The following is a 24,560-nucleotide window of genomic DNA, read 5'->3' as shown; positions in this document are numbered from 1 at the left end:
TGCTTTATCTTCTGAGTGCAAAGCTAAAGTGCTTGGGTGAATAAACAACGGTTCTCTTTATCAAGGAGGGCCAGAACCCAGTCTCTTGGGGCTTGGTGCATGTTCCCACGCAGTGCCCATTGATTTGAAGCTGATGAGAGATGCGAGGGCACCGAGCCCAGCTGATGACAAAGCAGGAACCCTGGGACCACAGACTGAAACTCCTCAGGAGGCGTCATCTTGCTTCTGCCATTGTCATGGGAACCGCAGAACTACACTTCTAAAGCCAATGCCTGCCTGGATAACACCTAAAACAACCTTCAGCCTCCCTTGATTACTCATTCATACATTAAATATTTAAGCACCTGTATTGTGCACCTATTTTGTGTGAAGGCCTTGCTTAGGGGCCTAGGAGATTCAAAGGCACATGCATGAAAGATTGTAATACCAGACAGGCACACGGCTGTGACAGAGGAGTTATTATGAGAATATAAATGAGAGAAATTTGATGGCCTACATTCCTCAACTGTAGAAGCAACCCAGGAGACTGTGCAAAAGTCTCAAAGAGTTTATGCAGCAACACAGTGTGCCCATCACGGTGATTTGGGGATCATCTGAACAAGCCCTGATTGGAATGTGACTAATAAAGGAATCTGAAACCAGGGCCAGCTACATCATTCGATTGGCCCCGTGTAAAATGAAAATGCAGGACTTCTGGTTAAAAAAAAAAGCAAGAAAAAACTCCCTCCAAGTTACTAAAATGTGAAGCATGCTTCTTTCTTCCATGGTGTGTCTCCTAATTTTTTATTTTTATTTTTTTGGAATGTCATGTTCCTTTGGCACAGGAATACCTGCTGGGTCAGTGTAGAGCTTCACAGATAGCCAGGGCCTTACCCCATGACTCAGCCTATGAGAGCACATGGCCCCACAGGTTGCCAGATTTCTTGGTCCCACCAGCCACCAACCACCTAATGCACATGTCCTGCCCTGAATCTGCCGCTGTGCACAGGGCCCTGCTGGCTGTAGAGCAACAGCTGTTGCTGGGAGAGGGCCAGGAAGAAAAAGCTGGGCAGGGCTTAGGGTGACAGAAAATGGGGGCGCACTGGTCAGTTTGCAGAAGCCGTAAGGGGGAAGCCAGGTGGGACCCTGGGCACCAGGAGGCAGGAGAGTGGACAGGAGCAGGAAATCTATTCTCTGAAGGCTGTTGGGGAGCTAAGGCTCCAAGCTCATTGTTCCATAGAACTTCATGGGCGAAACACAAAATCAAAGACAACATTATTAAGCATTTCAAGATTATGACTGTAGGGCATATGTGGATGCTTCTGAGTTTGGGGCTCTGTGTGACTACCCTGGTAGCCCCCTCATGAAGCTGAACCTGATTGAAATCCACTCAGTTGTTCTGTTTCCAGTCTTGGAAGCACCTTGGTCTCCTGACAGACATGGGTACACGTGTGTATAATACACATAATATAGCCCAAATGCTCTGTAAGTGCAGGAACAGGAGTCGCAGCTGCAGCTGGTTCTTTTAAGATAAGCAGAATTATCTGAAATATGTAAAACTGCTATACAGCAAGATCCCAATGAGCAAAGGTAAATTTAATTAGACAAATATTTATTCAATACCTACTATGCCCCATGTTCTGTTCTAGAAGCTTGGGATCCATCAGTGAGCAAAACAAAGATTTTTGACCCCAAGGAGGTTATACTCTAGTGGGAAGAGACAAGCAATAGAGACCACAACATGATGCACAATTAATAAGTACAGTATGTATGGGTGAGTGATAAGCAGTCTGTACAAGAGGAAAAATAAAGCAGGGGAAAGTGGAATACGTGCACTGCGCAGATTCTCTGTCCTGGGTCAGTACATCCATCCTCTAGCTGCTTTGAGCGTGAGCTGCAACCTTCTCAAGAGCACTGTTTGCAGCCAGGGAAGCTGCCTTCCCCAGATATGCCCAGGAGGTTTTGCATCCATTTACCTCGGGGTTGGGAGTTGGGGTGGGGGTTCTGGCCTGCAGCAATCATTGGTGGATATGGGTGTATCAATGTACCCAAGAAGGGACAGCTCTGTGGTGTCATTCATACTCTAGACTAGACCTCCCAGGCTGGGCAACCAATTCATGTGTCTCCTTCACATCGATGTTTCTCTCTCTCTCTATTCCCCCCACTTCTCCCTCCCTTCCACTCTCTCTAGAAATCAATGGAGAAAATGTCCTCAGGTGAGGATTTAAAATATATATTTTGGGGTTAGGGTAGCCACACTTCTTGGTACCCCAATTGGAAAAACAAATCATTTTAATTTTCTGAGGCAGGAACAGCAAGGGAGGCAATAAGCCTGGAAGAAGAAAAAATATCCAAAGCTTGGTCTCCTTAGGCAAGGAGAGAGCACTGTGATACCTTCCCACAGCCTCTCTCTTGTGACCTGTAAGATAAAGACATGGATCATAATAATTTCCTGTAGGTCTGAGAGGGGAAAACAGCCTGCTGGGTCCATGTGATTATCAAACCCTGCAGTCCCGTAGAGAAAGGCATGCACTGTAGTCTTGTATGTGCCTCTTCCTTTTCTGAGAATTTAAAAGGTGAGAGTTTTACTTGCATGGTGAGGCTGGTTTAAACATCTTTCATAACAAAAGCTCTAGATGCTAAATTCCGGGGTGTTCTCCCCTGGCATAAAATGAAAAAGAAAAAGCATGGTTGTAATGGTCAATGGATGAACACTTTATATAAATAGACCATTTCAAAGTCAGTCCTTAAGTGAACAAAGTATATTCCAAGGCTTATAGTACATTAAATAAAGTTACTTTAACTGGTTCAACAGTTTTAGGTACGATTAACTTGTTCTTTCATAAAATTGTTCGAAAATATTTTCTCAAGTGTTTGGCCATTGACTCAGCAGTCATTGTATTTTGAAAATTAAGCGGAGGAGATGATAAATAAATTAATAGTGACAGTAGATGCATATTAAGTTATCTCTGCTGTCCACACATGTGGGCACATTAGCACAGGCTCATCATTCAATTAATTGCCTTTTGCTGCAGTGAAGCTCTAATCTTGGAGACACAACGATCGTGCACAGAAAACCAGATAAGCGATTTGGACCACATTTTAGAAATAAGAAATCAGGTTTTCAAATCAAAGAGATTTGACTGACCAGCAGATAGTTTTTGTATTAAATTCTTTCAGCTGTTACCAAATATTCTAAAGGAATATAGCAGTGAGGCCGCCCAAACAGAAACGATCCACTCCCTGGGGAGAATTTTATTCCTTGTTTGTTTCTATTAGATTAAAAACCGGTCACAGTGAAGGAGGAGACTAGAGCTCACCAATTCGAATTTGCTGAGAATTGGTCTGGTTTTAAAAGTGCGTTAGAAAGGGGACTTGCCCAATTCCTTTATGACAGGGTCTTTCAGGAGTTACCTAACAGCCTGATAACTCTTATTTAGTCTCATCTAATATCCTCATGCTGCTGCTTGGTCCCTCTATTCTTTTCTGATTATTGGGAGGTGGAGAATAGGTTATACCAATCTCTAAGTGAGAGTCATGATATACATGGAGATTTGTTATTAATCTCCTACTCACAGAGCTTTTTCTGATCCAATAACCTTTATTCATTATTGTTTGAACATTTTAATCGTCTTTATAACTTGCCTTGTGTTGGCTCTAAGTTTCCTGTGTCTTTCTGAACTGTGGCTTTCAAAGTCAGTCTTCAGGGGAATGGTAGAAACCTAGTTACAATGTACTGTACATATTTTTGAACAATAGAGAAATACTGTTTAGAGTAGATAGAATTCTAATGACTCCCAAAGCCCTGCTCTGCAGTACTAATATTCAATCATTGGTCCTTCCCCATCTTTTTGTTTTGTTTTGTTTTCTGCTTTTATGTATATTTATTCCATGAATTACTGGAAGAAACTCAGCACCACTGCTTTTGGATAATCATGTATAATGCAAACAATTCCCATCTATAATGTAAAATTGAATAGATTATCTTCTTATTTCAATATTGGATCTTTGCCGAAATTATGAAAATGAGTCCATTTGTCATGGCATCTTTAAAATATGTTTTTAAAAATTGATTTGAGAGAGAGAGGAATGGAGAATGAGAGAGAGAGAAACATCAATGGGCTCCCTTCTGCATTCCCCCTACTGGGGATCGAGCCCACAACCTGGGCCTGGAATTGAACCAGTGACCTCTTGGTACATGGGACAACACTCAGCCAACTGAGTGACACTGGCTGGGCTGTCATGGCATTTTTACATTCCAGTTGGAAGCAATAATAGAAATGCAGGGACATCTCTTGCCCTTTTTAAATTATTCAGTCAACAAAAAATTGAGTGTCTCCTGTGTATCAGACAGAGATCAAGACTGACGTTGTCTTTGCCATTAACAGGTGGCTTCCCAGGAAGTGTAGTGGAATATACCATTTTTATAATTTGTGTCAGATGCCCGATATAAAAATCACAATGCAAGAGAAGCTTGGTGACTCTCCCTGATAAAGGGAAAATTCCCCTTTTAAAGTGACATGTATAAAGTAGTTTTGTAAATTAGTCTTATGTTTCCAACTAGAGAGTAAGCCCAGGGTGTTAGGATGCAGTTTGGTAGGTTTTCTTTCCCAGGTTCTAGCTGTCTTCCAGGCACAGAGTTGGTCTTAGCCACACACACAATAACTTGTAGGGCAATGGATGCTAACATTGTGTGTGTGAGAATCTAGCGGAAGCTATGGGTTCTCATTGCAGAGAAGACAATGCACTGAAAATTTCAGAAGCTCTTTCACTCCCTGAAAACCACTGATGAACTCTAGGGTTCAAGGTCTTTACACTTAACTCATGTTTACAATATGTCCGTGGAAGGTGGAGACTCTCTGATATGGGTCACATTCCAGAATGAGGCATCAAAGACCAATATGGGATTCCTGTACCGAGGGGAGAGGTATACTCTTGCAGAAATGAAGAAAATTCTCTTTGCCTTCCTTCACCCATCAAATGTTAAGATCGAAGAAGCAATGGACCAGAATGGGAGCTGATGTTGCACAGCTGATGTTCAGACTTGTTTCTAATCTAAGTTTTCAATGGAGAGAAAAAAGTGGCCTTTCAGGCTCTTACATTATTCCAGTTGGCCCACTGCTGATGTAGTATAGAGGAGAATTTGGAGCCAAATCCCCAGTTTTTCATTCATGAATCAAACATTCATTGATTAGCTGCAGTGTGCCATGCACTTGGGAAGACCAGTCTCTGGTCTCCTGGAGCTCATTCATCCACCCTGACTGTCTGGGGCAGGGGTGGAAGAAAGCTACTTGGAGATACCAGAGTACCTGATCTTGGACAACTCTGGCATGACCATCATAAGGGCTCAATAAATATCAGTTGATTAGTTTATTACTTTCCCTGATGAGTTAGTTATGTTGCAAGTCAGAGAACAGCTGGGGTTAATAAAAGAAAAGTTTAGTTTTGAGAGGGGCACAAAGCTATATATATTAATTATAATAAAATATTAAAAATCTACTTAGGGTAACAGTTACGAACATGAAGTGCATACTAATCGGGATTCATTTTGATGTAAAGCATTTTCAAAATCAGCTATCTATCCTCAGAGTGGCCAAAATAGCAGCCCAGAGACAGACAAGGAGCATTTCGGATTCAGCAGTATGCTCTTATTGGCCCGGGGATGGCAATAACGCGAGCAGCAGCTGGTAAGAATCTGGGTCTGTTCTGACTGGATCATGCTGCCTGAGAGTCTAATTTTGCTTCAAAAACGGTCTAATTTTGCTCACAGTGGAAAAAGTTGTATATTCCTTTAGTGTCAACAGACCAGATTGCATCTCCAGTTTGTTTGATGGGAGAACTTGGTTCCGTTCCCAGATACGGCTCTCCTTCATGGATCATTGAATTACGCTAAGTGTTTTGAACAAAGTCAGTTTCAAAACATACTGCTTTGCTCCTAAACCTTGGAATTCCTCTCCATAACGAAGTTCCGAGAGCTTGTTTGTAAGGGAGAAAATATCCTGCAAATACAAGTCACTTCAGTTCCCGTTGTCAGCTTCTTCATCTCTGAGTAGGTAAACCCTGAGGACCTTTCAGGATTCATCAGTCTAGAATTTTTATGGTGCATTTTAGATGCTCTAATACTCTGAAATTTATACAAAGATAAATTGATAGATCTAAACGCTAGTGGATAAAAAGATATTAGGCCTTTACTGTGAAAAAATATCCCAGATTTGGATTTTATGCTTTGGCTTTCAGTGAAGGAACTTCTGATATTTTTTATGTTTTCTCCTATTTCTTCAGGAAGTAGCAATATGTAAAAGAGCCTGTTACTTTAAGTATTTTTTATCTTTGAGAGTATTTCTAACTGAAGGCTCATTACCGATTTCTAACTCACCTATTCCAGACTTTCTCACCCAGACTAATGACCATGAAGCAGACCAAGTAAGAGAATGACCCCAGAAAGACTTGCAGCCTCCTGGGGGCCCAGGCCCCTCTCTGAACGAGGGGCCCTTTCTTCCCAGCATGTGTCCCTCTGTGTAGCTCCTGTGGCTGTGACAAATCCACGAGCCTTGCTCCAGGCAGACCACATTCCACTGAAATCCCGACTTTCTGAAAAATATACCCTTTCCTCTAATACGGCCAAACCCCAGGAACATGAAGCTGAAGGAGGGGTGGGGAGGACTGATGAGAGCTCTGTTCCTGTTCTATGGATGGGCTAATGTCTCACCCACGCCTGGAGGTGATCTGAGCTCCTGCACACACAGAGATCCTGGTGTTGGCTCCAGTGCTAAGGAGTCCAAACTGCACTCAGACGTCAGCCTGGCTGGAAAGTGCAGGTGTACTACCTGGATTCTCGGGGAGAGCCAGTGAGGGGTCTCCCTAGCTGGCAATTGACCTGTGCTGATGGGGGGAGAGCGGTAGGAATGGGCTGATAATTCTTAAAGGAAGCCCAATGGGAGAATTTTCAGGAGAAGAACATTTTTCTTTCCCTTTCTGACATTTTTTCTTACATCCCATCTGGTCCCTAGGTTTCTGGTCCGTTTGCTTTTGTCTCTAAGTTTTAAGAGTTCAAGAAAATGTGGTGCTGAGCTTTACTGTGTAATAAAGGACGTTAGGAAAATGAGCTGCTTGCCTCATTTGGTGTCATCCAAAATGAGTGGTGCCCGTTAGGTAATAATACCTGGAGGGAGGATTTTGCTCAATCCTGTTTTGGAAAGCCATTGAAATGTTGAGCTCCTCTTTGAAACGTCTGCTTGGACAGGGCACACACACCGGGTACAGGCCACAAGCCTTCATGCTGGCGGAGGGCTTTGGCCCTTGATAGAAAGCCCACCTCGCCACGCACACTTTGCTGTGCTGGCTGCTCCCTGATGACTTCTTTGGATTGCATAAAGCCAGCTACAGACGTGGGTGAATCTATCCCTCATGCTGACATTTAATTTACCTAGGAGTGCAATAATCTCAGAAAGAATCAAATACTTGAAAATTTTGCTTCAGTGAGCAAAAGCTAAGTTTTTGTACCATATTGAAAAGTGATACTTTTAAAGTAAAAAAGAGCGATGAGTTCACTGACTAAAAGCCAAATAAAAGAACAAAACTCTTTGGTATATTCATAATGAAGACATAGGGGAAAATAAAACAACTCTGGAAATTTGCACCTTGTGATAATATTTTATCAGCTATTTGATAGAACAAGATCAATGTGGTGGTAAAACCTAAAAAGAGGACATTTTTAAGTGTGTTTCAGAGAAAGAAGCAGCTGGACTTAATAACTAACAATATGTGGGAGGTGAAAGTATGTTGAATCTTGTACAGAAGTTTGATGATTGGAGAAAGGGCGGGTAGTATTGCTGTCCAAATCAAAATAACCGTCTTTAATCAGCTCCACCTGTGCTGAAAAATTATGCTCAAATGCTGTTCCCAATTGGTGGAAATTTATAACCATGCACTATGTTATGTGAGTAATGGTCACTATTGAACCAAAATCAATATGTAGTTCTCTACTGACAAAACCTGGGTTTATATTTTATTCATGTTTCTGTGCTCAGAAACTAACACGATGCTTGACAGCTCCTTTATGTTCCAAATGCTGAATAAGTGGATGAAATGGCAAAACTGTGGCCTGCTTAAGTTCTCTGATTTTCCCTTAAAACGCATCTGGCTAGGTGTAATTATTTGTTTGCTTTAATGAGTCTAGTGATTCTTTTGGTTTATTGAAATCTGGCACTGTATGTCATATTTTTTGCAATGCATTAATAATCAGGTATTTAGAAATCAATTTCTACTTCATATCAAGCCTACAGGTAGTTATCATGGTGAAAAATGGAATGTTTGGGTGAAATGACCAGATACCCAGCATGCCAAAACAGAGACCACAGCCAATACTGACTCGTCTTTCCTAGCTTTGTATTTCATGACCACATCATAATTTGGGATCACACTCCCAGGTGATCTGAGCAGGCATTCCAGCCATCACTCCATCACGTGCCCTTTGCCCGCCTATTAAAAGTCTTTCCATAGCTCCTGGATCTCTGGAGGTGGTTGGGGATGGCATAAAACTGTCTCATAATAACATGTATTCCCACCCCCAACTCTCCCAAAGGTAAGTAACTGGATGTTTTACAAGAGCCTGGGATACTTCTGGTATAGCCAACATCTATGCAAGATACAAATAGACCAGTTGTATAACTGTCCTCCAGATCAAGAATGTTAGCTCCTTTATGTGTGAGATGCATACTTCAGTAGCCATGCCTTCTTGTCTTTTAGCTAACTCAATTTCTGGCTAAAAAATTAATTGACCTAAAATGTGAGATACCTAATGCAAAAGAGACCTGAAACTGGCCTGGACACAGGGTTTCAAGGGGCTCTTAGTCCCAACCTACTGAACCAATATAACAAACTGGTTAAGAGCAAAGATTTGGAGTCAAAGGGGTGTTGGTCCTCAACTCCATTATAGCATAGCTGTGTGACCTTGGACAAGTTACTTAACCTCTCCATATTTCAGTTTCTTCATGTGTAAAGTGAGAATAAGAATAATATCAACTGAAGAGCATCCTTGAAAGGATTAAATGAGTTAATGCTTATAAAGCGCTTAGCAGACCTTCTGACAAATAGTCATCAACAAAAACTATACACCATCAACATCATCATCACCATCATCATTGTTTCACAGTGACATAAACCAATGAGAATTCCCAACAGTATCCTGGTAGCTGAGTCTGATCCTGCAAAGTGAAAGAGTTTCCTGGATATGGAAAAATGTAAGGGCTGCCTCAGATGGTGGGCTCATCTGGGGTTTCCTAGAGCTACCATCACACACACTGAAAGAAGGCACTTGCTGGGCAGAACCTTGGGTGGACGGAGGGCCATAATAAGGGCACTTAATTCATGAACACACTGCTGCTGTTATTTTTCTGGAGCTTTGGTGTCTGCAATTCACAACAACACAGATGAACTTTTGCAGCAGCAAAAAGCCTCACTTGGACATTATCTGTGAACTGAACCAAAGAAGTAACCACATGGTCAGTTTCTCAAATGGCCAACGCACTTCAACAGCTAAAATAAAATGAATTTATAAGTATAACTTAAGCCATCAACTAGTCACTGTGTCCAGATTGATTTTTAGCTACAGAAATCTGTGGACAATGATTATAATTTCTTGAAGACAAGAGGGGGGAAAAAAAACCAGAAAAAATTTCAAGAAAGCCTTATAAATTAAAAAAAAAGAAAAATCTTAAAAAATGAGACTGTTCCGAAATTGCTTTACTCAATGTCTTTATGCAAACTGCACTAATTAATCTCATACAAACATGGATATTTTTGTAAAGCATAAGCCCAAGTGCCATTTTATGACCATGTAATTTACAAGTCTTCAAATTACATTAAAATCACCACACACAGTGTTTACAGTTTAATTACATGGTTATTTACCAGTCTCAATCAAGTGTTATTCATTCAGTACCTCTTTGCCTGATCTTACCTAAAAAAAGAAAACACTGTTATGCTGGATTTGAGTGGTAAACATTCAAACATGCCAATACTTGAAGGCAACAAAGATGTGATTTGGAGTAAACAAACTGCATTGACAGAGAGATTTCAGAGAACTTTCAGGAGGAAAGAGAATGAAAGAGATCAACATTTTACTAAAATAGTATTTGTTGTTGTTTCAGTTCTACTGAAATAAAGAAACCTATCACTATTCCCGGCCCATTTTTTATGTAAAGCCAACTGTCTTATTACCCTTAATTTGTATTATAATGATACAATCTTTCAATCACGAGATGTTTATTGAGCACTGTGTGTATTCCAGATCCTCTGATAATAAGTGTAAAAAATAAATAAGCCACGGCCCGTTGATGAACTTACAGACATTTCAACATGTACAATATATTTACTTCTGGTTTTCTCTTTATTTGTCATTAAGCAATACTGTCCTGAAACTAGAAAGTCCACCATGGACTATCATATTGAGGCAACTGCATAACCTGTCTGAGCCTTAGACTTTCCATCTGCAAAATATGGAGGTGGGGAGTACAAGAATAGTGCCAGTTTCCCTCCCATGATAGTGTGATAAAAAAGATTAGGTAAGGCTGAGAACACTTTACAGATTACTTCTTCAGGGCTGGCCTTTGCAGTCATTTCCCAGACCCAGTGAAACTGAATCCTTACTTGCTTCTCTATGTTGCCTAGCTACTCACGATGCCTCACATCCCTGTTGTAATACTAGACAGTTATCAGGAAGCAATTATTTGATGAATTAACTAGCGTGACCCTTCATCCCAAGATATAATTTTGAATTCTGTCCTTTGGGAACTCAAGTTTGAATAAAAGTGGCCCTCATTGTGACGTCCTTGGGCCACCCGCTCAGAATTATCAGAAGGGCTTCTGAAATATCCTTCTTCCTTGGGCCCACTCCAGACTCAATGAATCAGAATCTTTAGCAGTGGAACCCAAGTACCTGCCTTTTAATAAATTTCTCTGATAATTTTAAGCACATTAAAACCCAAGACCCATTGTGTTATATTTAATATAATCGTTTGCAAATATTTCAATTCTCTTCTTTTGAGAAACATTTGCCCATGGTAGAATTAAACTTCTCTGTCCACTTGGAATAAGTGTGCATGCATCACTTGTTTTGACCAATGAAATATGAAAGGAAGTGAATATGAGTCATGTGACATTGAACTGCAGTAACTTATTTGGGATTACTTTATATTTCTCATAATTTAAAAATTTTATTTCTCTTTTCCCATGATTAAAAAACAAGTCATGACTACCTTTCCCAAACATGATTTAATGGTGGTGGCAAAAAGCATTAACAAATTTCAGATTGTAAATTAAGCCACACCAGTGGTTATGACATCATTTTTGATGAAGAAAACATTTTAATAGCAGTGTTATTAACAAGCCCCCCCTTTTTTCTCTTCAGATGTGAAATATTGAAGATAAAATAACATTAGCATAGGAAGATTTTATATGATGTTTCTATTTGGACTTGCTAATTTATCTCTTAGGCTGAGTCTACACTGGAAATAATTGTATGGGAAGAAAAGACCTCATTTAATACCTTGAGCACCTACCATATACAACTCACTCTGCTAAATACATTTACATTTAGTCTCATTTAGCAACAGCCTAGAGACATTATCTTTTACATTTTAAATGTGAACAAGTAGTTAAACTGGTTAAATCATTTTCCAAAATTTACCAAATTAGAAATTGAGATTCAAACTGACATCTGCCTATTTGTCCAGGCAATAATCTTTCAACTACATCATGTCACCTTTGGAAGTCAGTCTTTCAACATGTTGATGATCAATCTAATTTCCCAATTAATTGCTCAGTGTGCATGAAATCTCAGCATCTTCATGAATGTTAATAAAATATAGCTTTTTTAAACACAGGATCACAAAAATCTTCAGACCAGGCACAGCACGTATGTAATGTGTATCTGCACAGCCACATGCATTTTCAGTTGGGAACACTGGAAAGGCACATGGAAGCTCTTCATTACCAGTTTTGCATACCAGTGCCTCCTTCTGTCTACAATAGATACAAGTGAAATGTAGCAAACTAAACTATGGTGATCGATCACTTTTGGAAATTGTTGGCCATAACATATAGATATTTAAGTGACTTTCAATCTGGAAAAAACATTAGACATATGACATGTAATTATCATCCAACAGTTATCTAAATGGATTGTGAAATATAAAATTATTTCAGTTATTAGGCTTTGAAGGAGCTCTGGAAAGATACACATAGAGGAATACAAGCCCATTTTGTGAAGTGATTTTGATAAGTGAGGCAAGAATGTAGTTACAAATTCTACTTTAGCTATGCTATGTTACTTTTGGTTCAAAATTAGAGAAACAAAGCATAAAGTGAGAGGAGAGGATTTAGAGTCTGGCAGAAAACCAGAGGAAAATAGGCATAGTCCTTACAGTTTTTGTGGAATAAGAGAATATTTTCTTTGGGTTTTGGCTGTGGATTTTTACACATCCATTGGAAGTTGTTTAGTTGATAGTCCCTTAAATGATATGTACACTATAAAGTATATATGCATCAAATACATATATTGCAGCTTAAGTACAAAATAATAACTATTAATATTAACTAATCAAAAATCAGTAATAGTGAAAATTTTTTTTTTCTGTGTGTGTGTGAATTCTCACCCGAGGATATTTTTCCATTGGTTTTTTTAGAGAGAGTGGAAAGGAGGGGGGAGGGAGGAAATAGGGAGAGAGAGAGAAACTTGCTGTGAAACACATGGATTGGTTGTCTCCCATACTTGCCCCGACCGAGGCAGGGGATGGAACCTGCAACTCAGGTACACGCCCTTGACCCGGAATTGAACCCACTCTAACCACTGAGCAACACTGGCCATGGCTGAAAAATTCATAATGGTGTAATTCGAGTAATTTTTCTAAGTATGTATTATGCAATTGCATTTGTGGATGAGCTGATTTGAACGCCTTATCATTAAGAGTATTTAGTATTTAATTCCAGTAAAGAAAATTAGAATTATAGTTTTTGGAGCCAGAATACCATAGAGATGATCATTTTCAATTCTTGGATTTCAAAAGTGAGGAAACATATTCAGAAAATTAAGTGATTTGTCTAATATCACTTTGCTAATAGAAGAGACAGGGCTTAAATAATCTTTTTTGAAGAGCACTCTTATAAGTCCACTTTTGTAATTTAAAGAGTAAATAAAAGTAACAAATACATTTTTGTTAAAATTAAGTAAAAAAAAAATCACATTTACTTACATATAGATATTTTTTCAAAGTCTATTAAAATCATACTGTATGCTGCATAAATAGGTATATACGACAATAACTGATTGGATATTAAATGGTCATATTTACACCTGTCATATTAATTACTCTCATGTTTATGTCGAGTATTATACAAGGGTTATTGCATCATTACAGCTAAGAAAACAAAAATTAATGCAAGTTATGTGTTTATACTTTGTTTCTTCTGATCTAGAACACACCTTTTTTCCTACCTAGCTACCCTACATTTTACCAAGATGGTTTAACAGAACAAAAATTATATAACACAGATCTGGTTAACAAAGAATACAATAAGTACATTTAGAACAACAGCAATAATCACTACATAGCTGTTGTTTAAGCCACGCCCCCAATCAACAACAACAAAAGCACAAAAACTAAAGGAAAAGAGAAAGTGAGAAAATTGTTGGAGAAAACATTGAAGATAGGACGAGGCAAAGGTGAAGCACAAGGGAAAGCAATTCAAACAAAATACAGTAGGTTTTGTCTTTATTGTCAAGACTTCCACAACATTAACTCTAATTAACTTCAAGAATCTCAGTGCTGTGAAAAATATAGACTATTAGAATCAGCTTACAAATTATCATAGTAATATCCCTAGAAAGAATTACAATCCAGTTGAGTCAATTAGATTTCCCAAGGATCCCTGACTTTAGCTTTAGCTAACAGAATTCTTAATGAGACAATATTAGCTAATATCAGCCTGATTGATTTAAAGCACATATATAATTGTATAGCTGCGTACATAGAAGTATGTGTGCCTGTGTGTGTGTTCTACACCTATCTATGGCATTCAAAATATATGAGAATTCTCATTCCACAGATAAAAAAACAGAGTTTTGAAAATAACTTATTCTGAGGCTCAGAGACAAGGTAAGCAGCCTTAGAATACAGGCTTAGGTATGAGCTGGCTTACTGACATTTTGATACAATTAAATAAAGAAGAAAATTTGATGAACATTTGTTGAGTGCCAACCATGTGTCAGGCAATTTCAGTAAATCAGCTCCTTACTCTTCACAATCTTAGAGGAACTATTATTACCTTCATTTTACAGATTAGGAAACAAGCTCAAAAGGGTTAATGACAAGAAAACGGTCAGGGCTGCCATGTGTGGTTGTGTAGTGTGTGTAGTACACAACAGCATCTGGTAGCAGGAAGGGGCAACTTGGGGCTAATAGGCATTTTGTGCTCTGCTTGCCCAATGATGCACCCGAATGAAGGGTTATGTCACCCCAGAGAAAGGGTGTTTTTCTCTAATTTCCCCAAAGGCCACCAGTCTCAATGAATTAAGGGATAAAATTAAAAAAAAAAAAATATATATATATATATATATATATATATGTCTTTATTGATTTCAGAGCGAGGAAGGGAGAGGGAGAAAGATAGAGACATCAATGATGAGAGTCATTGATCAGCTGCCTCCTGCACGCCCCACACTGAGGATGGAGCCCGCAACCCAGGCAACCCGAACCTTGATCTCCTGGGTCATAGGTCGATGCTCAACCGCTGAGCCACAAGGACCAGGCAAGGATTAAAGTTTGTATTTGTGTATGTCTGGGGCAAAGACAGGCTCTTCCCACTATGTCTTGAAGCCTCTTCTGCTAGAAAGATGCAATCAGAATAAGTTAAGAGTAACTGGTGCCCATCTCATCATAAAAGGGCTTGATTATCTGAGTCTCAAAAGTTAGGATAACAAAGTAAATAAAATATTGGAGTCTTCTCATGACTTCTTTCTTCTAGGCAAAGCATTATCTGGCCTTGAGATTTGAGTATGGATAGAGGGGGAAGGAAAAAATTACTTTTGATTGGTCTGTTTTATTTGCATGATTTTCTAAAATATTACAGTCACTATAAAGTAAATCACTCTTTGTGGTTTAACGAATAAATCTGTGACAAGAGAATCATTACCATGCCTGGTACATAGTAGGCATTTAATTTATATAATAATTACCAAATTGTGCCAAATGAGTTCTGAGTTTTTCAGCAGCAAGAAAAGTGAAATTGGTAATGTAAATGGACATATATTACCATTGATGTTAGTAATTTCAGTGATTAAAATCAAATGCAATATGAAAGCTACTATCACTGCACAAGGAAACGAAGCTTATGAGAAGGGCTGGTGGTTTCACTTTTCCCCGCACCAGCACCTTGGCTTTCCCTGTCTCCTACAGTGTTCAGTAAATTCCTTTGGGGGTAAAGCCCATGAATAATCTATCTTCAGCACTTCGCACATAATAAGTGCTCTGTTCATAGTACATGCTTAGTGAATGCTGTTGAAGAAATAACTATTTCTTTTTCTTCCCTCTCCTAATACTCAAGATCATAAATTTGCCCTCTAGACACTAGGGCCTTTTATTTCTTTGTACTTAATAAGTACAAAAAAAAGCCTATTTAGGGAACAAAATATTAACGAGCAATAGAAAACAATTTGTGGTTATATTCTCTAACGCATGATCCAGAAATAGCAAGGACTCAGAGAAGAGAGGTATTACCAAGAGCTGAAGCTGCTAGAAGTGGTCAAATTAAATTTTCAAAGTAGAGATGATGGGAACAAATTGTGCAGGAGAGAAGAACATCACGAATGTAGTAATCATCTGTCACTGTGTAAACTTATTACAATAAGTTTACTTCCCCTTTCACCCATCCCCTCGCTCCCTTCATCTGGTAACCATCCCTTTGGTTCTGTTTCTATTAATCTGTTTTTGTTGTTGTTTGTTTTGTTTTTAGGTTCTACATATAAGTGAAACTATACAGTATTTGTCTTTGTCTGACTTATTTTCCTTAGAATAATACTCTCTAGATCCATCCATGTTGTCTCAAATGGCAAGATTTCATTTTTTTTATTGCTGTGTAACACTGTGTACATATATACCATATCTTCTTTATCCAGTCCTCTATCCATGGATACCTAGGTTGGTTCCATACCTTGGCTATTGTAAATAATGCTACAATGAATAGAGCAGTGCATATATCTTTTCAAATTAGATCCTAAAATTTATATGAAACCACAAAAGAACCCTAATAGCCACAGCTTGCTTGAGAAAGAAGAACAAAGTTGGAGGTATCACGCCCCCTGATCTCAAGCTATACTCAGAGCTATAATAACCAAAACAGTATGGTATTGGTCCAAAAGCAGACACATAGGTCAAAGTAACAAAATAGAAAGCCCAGAAATAAGCCATCACTTATATAGTCAACTAATCTATGGCAAAGAAGGTAAAAATATACACTGGAGTAATGACAGTCTCTTCAACAAGTGGAGTTGGAAGAACTGGACAGATAAATGCAAAAAAGTAAAACTGGACCACTCTCTTACACCACATACAAAAATAAACTCAAAATGGGTTAAAGACTTAAATGTAAGGCCTGAAACTATAAAACTCCTAGGAGAAAACATAGGAAGCAAGCTATCTGACAACATTCTGAGTAATATCCTTTTGGACACACCTCCTCAAGCAAAAGAAACATGAAAAATAAACAAATGCGACCATGACAAACTAAAAAGCTTTTGCACAGCAAAGGAAACCTTCAAGAAAACAAAAAGTCAGCCTACTGACTAGGAGATGATATTCACCAATACTGTATTAGATAAGGGTTAATATACTAAATATATAAGGAATTCTTACAACTCAATAACAAGAAATAAACAATCCAATAGGAAAATGGCCAGAGGACATGAAAAGACATTTCTCCAAAGGAGACATACAGATGACCAACAGACATATGAAAAGATGCTCCACATTGCTAATCACCAGGGAAATGCGCATCAAAACCACAACGAGCTATCACCTTATATCAGTCAAAATGGCCATTATAAAAAAGTTAACAAATAACAAGTGCCAGTGAAGATGTGGAGAAAAGGGAGCCCTTGTGCCCTGCAAACGGGTGCAGCCACCATGGCACACAGTATGGGGATTCCTCCTAAAACTAGAAATAGATATTTCATTTCTGGGTATTCATCCAAAGAAAACCAGACAGTTTTATTTCTAATATTTAAAACAAGGTTCTAGAAAGACAACAATGTGATTTACTTAATTTTGTTTTATTCCACCTCGATTAAATATTTGTTTTTTAACAATGGCCTTTTGGGAGATAGTGCCTCATCCCAAAGCTAATTTGATAATCTTGGGAGGGCAAAATATTCTACAGTGTTTGGGCTTTTGGGTGCCTTTGAAATCACACCTTGGAAAGGAAAATCTGCCTGCAAGGATGTACAACCTGCTATACATTTTCTAAAATGGAATCATAGAGTGTTAGCCCCCCTGTCAGAGGCAGGGTGTGTACAGACGTGGAGTGGCACGTTGCTGTCCCCACCGTGGGCACTGGCAGCCGCTAAAAGGTCACCGCTGGCTGCTCAAATGTTGTATGTCCAAAAGCTGTCTGTTCAAAGCTTTCACTCCAGACTTCCTAGTCTTTGCCTTCCTGATCGCCAGTTAACCCAAGACTAAAATGGTTCTCACTTTTATAAATTGGTTTAAAGAGACTAGGAATATGGACAAGTGTAGTCCCTGACCAGCCGTCATTATCAAATAAAGTGGCTCGGCTCTGTCGGCTTACTAGAAGAATATGCTGATTTAAGGCCAGATGCAGTCAAGTGAATACCAGCTTGGAAGAGTGGAAACCTGGTTGGCTTAATCCTGCCTCTGTCACAGACCCATCATGTGCTCTCTTTGTAGCATTGGCAGTGGGATCAGAGCTGCCTGTATAGCAATGTCCTGGGGTGTAATGCATTTCCACTATAATGTTGATCACAGATTTGAAATCCAAGTATGTTAGAGTAAATGTAGATACAGAGCATTGCCATCAGGCATCAGTTCTCTATAAAACTCCCCTGGGGTCCCAGAAAGCACGTTGCAGCACGTATATGTTCTACAAACGTAGTGATGGCTGACTTGGCATAAGCGGCCTCTTGGTATTGTATTTAGTTGGATGACCTTCCTTTCAGAAAGGGAAGGAAGCACAAGCTGTAAATTTTATTAGGCAAAATGATAACATACTTCTGTGCTGTGTATTTATCTCTCAGTGAATGTACAAAAACTGTTAACCTTTGGAATTAAGACAATTTTACAACTGAAAGTCTTCCAGAAAAAAGGCCTGTTTGTTGTGGTCAGTTTTGTGAGTGGAGGAGACAAGATTCTTTTAGGATCACAACTAAAAGGAAACTCTGAATAAACTTTGGACTTAAAGGCAAAAATGAGATTCTGGTCCAGGTTCTGCATGGTCCCTGATGGCCTGGCCAGTCTATTTTGTCTTAGTTGTTTTATTTATTTATTTATTTATTTATTTATTTATTTATTTATTTATTTACTTATCTTTATTGCTGAAAGTATTACAGATGTCCCCTTCCCCCCTCCACTGATCCCCTCCACCTGGCATCCTCCCCACCACCAGGCCGTCCCCATACTATTGTCTGAGTCCAGAACTTGGGTGCATATAAGTTCTTTGATTAGTCTCTCCCCACCCACTCCCCCACCTTCCCTCTGAGATTGGACAGTCTGTTCCATGCTTCTATGTCTCTGGATCTATTTTGTTTATCAGTTTATTTTGTTCATTAGATTCCACATATGAGTAAGATCATGTGAAACTTGTCTTTCTCTAACTGGCTTATTTTGGTTAGCATAATACTCTCCAGGTCCCTCCATGCTGTCCCAAAGGATACAAGATCCTTCTTCTTTACAGCTGCATAGTATTCCATGATGTAAATGTCCCAGCGCTTTTTTATCCACTCATCTACTGATGGGCACTTGGGCTATTGTTTCCTTTTAAATTGATTTGGGATGGGGGAGGGTGGCTGTTGGAAACACTGGGCTAGATGATCTAAGTTTTAACACTTCCTGCTTTTGAGCCAGTTCCATTTTTGGATGGGCAAAGGAACAGATCCTGCTTTAAAAATAAAATAAAAAAATTAACAGAATTATAGTTGCTCTTAAAATGTGGTCCATTATGTCCTGGCCAGTGTGGCTCAGTTGGTTGGAGTGTCGTCCCCGAACTCGGAAAGGTCATGGGTTCAATTCCCAGTCAGGGCACATACCCTGACGGGTTTTGGGTTCCCAATCTGGGTGCATACGGGAGAAAGGCAACAGATGGGTATTTCTCTCACATTGTTTCTCTTTCTCTCCCTCTCCCTTCCTCTCTCTCTCCAATCAATAAAAAACATTATCCTCGGCCAAAGTGTGGTCCATTATAAACTTACATGCCACCTTGCTGACTGAACTCACAAAAACTTCTCAGTGTAAGTACCACTATTGTTCTTATTCATAATACAAAATAGTTTCCTACAGTGTAAGTATTAGTCAGTTTCCTGGAACGTCGTGGCCACATGCTCTGAACAGGTCAGAGGGAGCCAGTGTTGTTATAAAATCATTCTCCTGCGTGGCCTCTGCCATCCAAGCCACCTTCAGAGGTTTTCAAAGTGGACCGTGGCATGTGCCTCACTTTCCGATGCGGGTCTTTCATAAACCCCTTGAGTGCTTTCCGGCCACTCACCTGTCCTGTTCTTCCCCCAGTCATTTAACACGTTAAAGGAACCCCTGGTACAGAGTGATCTGTGCAAGCTGCCCTGCTTCTCAAGGCCTGATTGTCTTTTTACGGCACATTCCACTGCGTCTGGCTCTATTGGCAGCAGAGCCCAGAGCCGGTGGGGTTATGTTCTTCCTGGAGGAAAGACAGATGACTGCGTTCTTTGTCTAGAGGGTTTGCTTATTATGGTTCTTTTTAACCTACTATTGTATCAACTGATTTACTGCAATTAGCTTGTCTACAGGTTTTGCTTTCCAGCAGAACCGATTGCATGCCCTTCCAGTCCTTTGTGAGAACATCACCTACCTCTAGAGAAGAACTTAACCTTGCTAATGATGACTTAGATTCCATGATTGCTTACGGTGGAGGGAAAGGGAGATTGCATTCACTGGAAATGTAACCCCGGACTCCGGAGCTTTTAAGGTTGCCTTTTTTATCCGCCATCTCTGCTTTCATGGCGTATATGTGAAACTTAACCAGGCAAGAATGATTTCTAAAGTGTGGCTGCACAGAGAGGCCAGTGTGAAGCGGGGCCTGCGAGCGATTGAACAGATGCAGCAGGTGTAAACATATTTCCTTATCTTGGTTCCTGGATTTTACATTCTCCTGGAAGACTCTCTGTACTGCAGAAAAGGGTTATCAGTGCAGATGGTAAACTGCTTAAATGCCCAGAAGGTTCAAGCTCATCTGTGCCCTTAAAGAGGGGAGGAGTGAGTGTTATCTGATTCACAGGTGTTTGGAAGGCTCCAAATTACCTTCAGGTTTTTCAGTTTTACTTCGCTTGCACAGATGTCTTGGGTTATGTGTTGGAAGTATCCACTCCTTATGGTGTCCAAGTGTTTAAAATTGGAAAGAGTGTCCCAAGAGCAACGGGTGGAGCTGAGCTCTTGGCACGGGAGCCCCTGCAGCCCTCGCAGATTGAGGCTCTGGGCCTCTCCCGTCTCTGGGCTGCTGCCACTGATTATTTTCTCTGGTCACTGGCTCCTCACTTGCCTGCTGTGCGGAGTTCTTATTGTACAATGTTTTGGCACACGCACTTCATTTTTCCTGAACCTTAATGTCCCCTGTTCCTGTTTCTGTCTCTCCCAGCCTGTGGGCAGCAACAGGTGCAAACAGGCGCTGACCACACGCTTCAGGTGTTCTGCTAGAGCAGTTTCTGTGCAGTGAGAGCAGACCCAGCCTTCTGTGACCACCCAAGACCAGCCCATAAGAAAGGAAGTTAGCTTCCTTTCCCAGAGCAGTAAACGTTAATCCTCTATGAAAAAAGCAAAGCGAGACAAAATTAGACTAATGGCAATGCCTGTGACGTCATTTAACAAGCTGTTTGCCCTCCTGCTGTTTATCTCTTGCTGCTTGAATAAAAAGTAACATTTCCTCAGAAGAGCATTTGCTCAAATGTATTCGATGGAATTTTAACCTGTCAGATTTTGGAAAATCCCGTGTTGGCAGGACGTTTGAGAAATCCTGTGTGATATAAAAGTAAACTTTGTTTTAAACTCTGAGATATCTTGGGGGCATTTAAATATGCTAATTTGTAAGTCAAGATCTTTATAAATACATTATGTGGGATTTCCCATTATTTATTTAACTAAGATTTTTTTGGTGTGTGGAATATGTCATGAGACAAGCGCTCGTTGGAATACACTTTTGGAAATGTTTGCTTTGACAAAACAGCAAAGCCCAAGAGACCCACATCTAGCAGTAGTCTGCCCTAGGGAAGCTCAGCACACAATTAATGGTGTTTTGTTTTTTTCTGTTTTGAAATCATGGACAAAGGGAACTGACGTTAAAGGGTTTTTCAGGTTGTAGTGGCCATATTGGCTATCCCCCCCACATCTTTTTCTCCCCCACACTATTTGAGAAGGATTGTCCCAAATCTTAGCATCTGAATTGTGTCCTTCCCCACCCAAATCAATATGTTGAAGCCCTAGCTCCCAATATGAGTTAGGGCCTTTAAAGTAATTAAGGTTAGATGAGATCATATGGGTGGACCCTAATACAATTGACTAGTGGTCTTGTAAGAAAAAGAAATTTGGACACTCAGAAATACACAGGTGCACAGAGGAAAACTCATGCGAGGACACAGCAAGAAGGCAGTCATCTGCAAGCCAAGGAGAGAGGCCTTAGGAGAAACCAAACCTCTTGACACCTTGATCTTCAGCTTCCAGCCTCTCGAACTGTGGGGAAATAAGTTTCAGTTGTTTAAGCCATCCATCTGTCTCTGATACTTTCTGATGGTAGCCCAAGCAAACTAATACAGCACCCATTGGGCCCTGTACTGTGGTAACACGGTAATCTTATTACTCACCACAATAATTTTTCAGAGACCTAAGCTAGTCCATTTCATGACATTTCCCTGGACACAGGGATTAGTGCAAGAGTACTCCTATTACCATAATGCTTGGAACTTTGTTTAATGGTGTTGAAAAAATGTCCTTTTATTCCTGATGTATGCAACTCAGGAAACATGTACCTTCAGCTGCTGTGGCAGCCATTCTGTGAAGGGAGTCAGAGGATGACAGAAGAGGCAGATAAGAAAACAGAAAAGAAATGCATTTGGAGTTCTGATCAATCCATGCCTTAAGGCTGAGTTTTTCAATTATGTGAGCTAATAAGTCTCCTAGATTGCTTAAGTCACATTGTGTTATTTGCTTTTATTAGCAATGAAAACCATCCCAACTGTACACAGGTTACACAAGGGCCACGATGAATCAAGCTTCACTCCCAACAAAAAGGCTCCAGTACAGCTTTGAAGTCCAGATTTTGTCTGTCTGATTTGTCATCTCTGAGTTCCTGAGCAATAAATTCAGTTCACATTTCACCATTGTTCCCCAATGCCTTCAATATCAAGGTATGTGCCCCAATTTGTGGTTCTTTTGGCTCTTTTAATTAGCTAAATGTCTCAGTCCTCTATAAGTGATTAAGTGGTGGGCTTCAACATGTGATGCTTTCCTCAGGTAAGGAGACTCTTGGCAATGGATGTGCTTGCAGGATCTTAGGGAATTTCTAATGCTAAAATATAAGGCCACCAGACAGTTTAATAGTGGACATATTTTGGGGTAGGACTTATGTTTGTTAAGAGTCAGCCAGCCATGAAGACAATCTAACTCTGGAAACATATAAGATAAGGAAGTGTGACCCATTTAGTCTATAGGAATTGAGGTCTTTACAAGACATTTAACCAAATGAATTCCCAAGAACTTAACACCTGATGCTGAAAACATGCATCTTTGCAGCTTAATTCCTGCTTTCTCATGGGTAGAGCTGACAAATGAGTCCATCTACATTAGCCCTTCTTGTATACTCTGTACTACCTGTAAGCTTCCCTGAGCTTACAGACAGAAATAAGGCCACTGCTGGTATTAGATTGAGTGGACTTCTCATAGGAGAGTGTCACACGAGCTGGGTAACATCTTATATACTGGCAGACTCTCAAGTCTCCAATGGTGATTCAGTGACCTGCTCAATGTCTTGGAACTGACCACATATTCACCTTCCTGAACCTAGGTTTTGTCAACCATAAATCAATGATTTTGAGTCATGCTTTGACCCTAGGTAGCAATAAAAAAGTCAGCCAATGATTACTCATTGAATGCACTTGTATGTGACACAGAGTTTATTCTTGTACTATTATTTATTAATTATTGTATTATATTCCATACAAACAACTGTAAACCTATTTTTACCCCATCCTGTATTTACTGTATGTCAAGCATTGCTCTAAACACTGAGGTGTATAAGATAGATAAAAATCCCTATGCTCAAAGAGTTTAGGATCAGTTGTATGTGTGCGTATGTGTGCATACACATTCAGATAAAAAGGAAATATGTAATTAAAGTATATAGCATCTAAGAGGAGGTTAAGGTCTGTGGTGATTTTGTACTGTGACCAATTGGCTAAGCTGGAACCATGTTTCCCAGAATCCCTTTCCTTATATGGTTCCTAGTTACAATTAGCCAAAAACATAACTTACACAAGGTTAGGAAGCTATAAGTGAAGCAGCAGTCCTGCTGTCTGAAGGTCATCATGGGTAGATGCCACGAGAGACAGACACAGAGGATTCTGTTCTTCTCTTGCCTTATTCTGTGTTTAGCTCTTCTTGCTGATGTCTGCACTGCTGACCTACAGCAGCCTCAGGTTGACCAACAAAGCAAAGGCAAGAGCCTTCTGTTGACTTCTCCACCAGCTCTCCCATGTCACGCTGTGCAGCTGGACGTGCTTCACATCCCATATTCTCCTGAAAGCTCCTACTTGTCCATCTGAGGCAACAGTGCTTCAGAAAGGCTAGTCTAGGATATTTTCTGATCACCCAGCTCCCTTTGCAGACCTTTACTTGCCAGGCTTCTCGCACAATTGTGTAAGGTCTTATTTCCATAATACATCATATGTCATGTTACTCTTGGTGCTTCTGTTTCCCTGACTCAACCCTAACTAATAGAAGCATTATGGAAAAATAAAGTAGGGTAGGGGCAGAGGGAATGCTGGTGGGAGGTGAGCTGCAATTTTAAATAATGTAATCAGGGAAGTCCTCACTAAGAAGGAGACACTGGAGTACAGACCTGAGGCAATAAAGAAAATAATTGTAAAATCCTTTCTAAAGCACATAAAGACTATTCATAGAATAATCAGAATAATAAAAGATTTGGCCCAGAAACACCTACAACTATGTATCTTATAATGCTGTATAAATATAGTAATCAAAGAAGTACTCTATGATTTTCTTTAGAGCCTTCTTTTGAAGCTGTATTTTCTTAAGCCTATGGCATCTTGCTGAGGC

The sequence above is a fragment of the Miniopterus schreibersii genome (assembly GCF_964146895.1).
Source record: "Miniopterus schreibersii genome assembly, chromosome: 8".
In the NCBI taxonomy this organism is placed as follows: domain Eukaryota; kingdom Metazoa; phylum Chordata; class Mammalia; order Chiroptera; family Miniopteridae; genus Miniopterus; species Miniopterus schreibersii.
Note: the sequence above shows the minus strand (reverse complement) of the source record.